Source organism: Ovis aries, chromosome 13 (assembly GCF_016772045.2).
Source record: "Ovis aries strain OAR_USU_Benz2616 breed Rambouillet chromosome 13, ARS-UI_Ramb_v3.0, whole genome shotgun sequence".
In the NCBI taxonomy this organism is placed as follows: Eukaryota; Metazoa; Chordata; class Mammalia; order Artiodactyla; family Bovidae; genus Ovis; species Ovis aries.
The window spans coordinates 4,469,570-4,472,530 of NC_056066.1; the positions used below are offsets into that span (position 1 = coordinate 4,469,570).

Sequence of the window (2,961 nt, forward strand, 5' to 3'; positions counted from 1 at the left end):
ATTTTACTTGTTCAATGTTGTCAAAGACTAATTATTTTGTTTTGTTTTTCAAAAATGTAAATCATGGCTCAACTGCAAGTATAGAATGAACATGCATTAAAGATTTCAACTCCGTTATAAAGGGAATAGGATCACGGAAAACCAGTTCCAATGAAATATCAGAGGTTATTATAGGCATTTTACAAAAATGCACTAAAATATCCAGGTTAGATATAAAACTGATCAACATCTCACAGAAGAGCCAGACAGACACTGTAAGGCTCCATGGTGTAGTGATTATCACATCTGCTTTACATGTAGAAGGTCCTGGGTTCAATTCCCAGTGGAACCACAAGTTTGCATGTATTTCCATTCAGTTACTTTTTAGAAATGACTTTTTTCTACAAATGGAAGATTAAATCTTCCACTGGATGAAAATTAACATCTCCACTATACTGTGACTCAAATAAAAGTAAGATCATGTCTTTCATTTTACTCAAATTAATTAATTTTAGGAAAAAAAAAAACTTTATGCCTTATTTAAAAATGAAACTGCCCAGGAGGCTCAGTAGTAAAGAATCCACCTGCCAATACAGGAGACACAAGAGACTCATGTTCAATCCCTGGGTCAGGAAGATCTCCTGGAGTAGGAGACGGCAACTCGCTCCAGTACTCTTGCCTGGAAAATCCCATGGACAGAGGAGCCTGGTGGGCTACAGTCCACGGGGTCACAAAGAGTGGGACACGACTGAGCACACATACATGTCTTAAATGGGAACCAGGTTTACCCTCCATAAAACCAGGATAACACCCCAAAGTTAGCACAATGAAAAGTGAGCATGAAGTCGTTCAGTCGTGTCTGACTCTTTGCAACCCCACGGACTGTAGCCCACCAGGCTCCTCTGTCCATGGGATTTTCCAGGTGATAGTACTGGAGTGGATTGCCATTTCCTTCTCCAGGGAATCTTCCCAACCCACTGATCGAACCCGGGTCTCCCACATTGTAGACAGATGCTTAGCCATCTGAGCCACCAGGGAAGTCCCCTAAAAACCAAGAAAACACCCCAAAGTTGGCACAATAAGACAGTGTTTTCTTCAGTGCTGGTGAAGCCTTCAGTTCAGTAGGCCAAGCTTTTCAGAGAAGGCACACTTTCTAGCTTTCAGATTAATGACACTTAAAGATGTTTGCTTTCTGGGACACTGCCTAAGCCAAGGTGCTTTTCCCTGTTGGACCATCACACTCTTATTAAGCCTAAGTTTTAGTTTGCTTTTTTTCCAGTAGTCATGTATGGATGTGAGAGTTGAACTATAAAGAAAGCTGAGGACCAAAAAATTGATGCCTTTGAACTGTGGTGTTGGAGAAGATTCTTGAGAGTTTCTTGGACTGCAAGGAGATCCAACCAGTCCATCCTAAAGGAAATCAGTCCTGAATATTCATTAGAAAGACTGATGCTGAACCTGAAACTCCAATACTTTGGCCACCTGATGTGAAGAACTGACTCACTGGAAAAGACCCTGATGCTGGGAAAGATTGAAGGGGGGAGGAGAAGAAGAGACAGAGGATGAGATGGTTGGATGGCATCACCGACTCAATGGACATGAGTCTGAGAAAGCTCCAGGAGTTTGTAATGGACAGGGAGGCCTGGCATGCTGCACTCCATGGGGTCACAAAGAGTTGGACACAACTGAGAGAGAGAACTGGAACTGGAAGAGGGTTCTTCTGGCATATCATGTAAAACCATTATAATGAATACTGTTGTCTGCCAAAGGTTCTCAATCTGGAACCTTCTCTCTCAGTTAAAAAGGGAGGTTAGCAAGCATTAGAGAAGTACTGAAGACATTCTAGCCCCACACTGAGACTCTCTTCATGACATTAACAGTCTGACCTACCAAGAAATGTGAGGAACCATCCTGGTAGGGACTGTAATGTTTTTAACAGCACATCTCTTCCACGATGTCTCTGAAACACAGGTCTAATCAGTCACTGGAAAGCACATGGTGGAAGGCAGAGACGATGGCCAACATGCTCTAACATTCTTGCTTTTTTATTTACGAATAGCATTGAGAGATAAAAACTTTTAGTCAGCTTCTAATCCAAGACTTCAGAGAAAAGGTTCAGATACCTGACCCAGGACTCACAACCCCTAACAGTAGTCTCTCTGGTGCCCCTGCCAATCTAACTATGGCACACGTTGAATTCTTTTTCTGGGTCCAGTCAGGGCGAGGTTGTAAATGGTAATAGGACTGGATGATTTCTGAAAATCTGGGGAGGAATCCCAGCAGCATCAAAACAGCTATGACAAGAGGAAGTGTGGGCTCTGGTGCCAGAGCTGCTGGATTCTGCTTTCCACCTCTGCCCCTTTCTGTCTGTGTGATCTGAGGCACATTATTTAACCTCAATGAACTTCAGTCTCCTCATCTATGAAGTGGGGATATAATTCAGGTTTCTCTCACTGAGTATAACAAAATGCAGTCAGCAGGATGCCTGGCACATGGTCAGCACTGCATGAATGCAGGATGCTGCTGACACTAGCCTGCCCACCTGTCATACAGTTCCATTTCTCTTTCCATCCTCAGCCCATAGCTATTCCTCCTGGTTTTAGAAATAGCATTTCTACAGTGCACAGGATCATATTCTTCTCCACATATTGGCAGAGGAGCCCGCTGCTGCTGCTGCTGCTCCTGCTAAGTCGCTTCAGTTGTGTCTGACTCTGTGTGACCCCATAGAAGGCAGCCCTCCAGGCTCCGCCATCCCAGGGATTCTCCAGGCAAGAACACTGGAGTGGGTTGCCATTTCCTTCTCCAGTGCATGAAAGTGAAAAGTGAAAGTGAAGTCGCTCAGTCGTGTCCGACTCTTAGCGACCCCATGGACTGCAGCCTACCAGGCTCCTCCATCCATGGGATTTCCCAGGCAAGAGTACTGGAGTGGGGTGCCATTGCCTTCTCTGGCAGAGGAGCCTAGTAGACAGAAAGTCTCCAGCT

At 44.5% G+C, this 2,961-nt stretch overlaps 1 non-coding gene across 1 annotated transcript; it reads left to right on the top strand.

Annotated features, from left to right (window-relative positions):
• The first annotated feature begins 258 nt into the window (after positions 1–258).
• On the top strand, positions 259–331 carry TRNAV-UAC (transfer RNA valine (anticodon UAC)). Its single transcript has one exon. It is a non-coding gene; the product is annotated as a tRNA-Val (tRNA).
• The last annotated feature ends 2,630 nt before the right edge of the window (positions 332–2,961 follow it).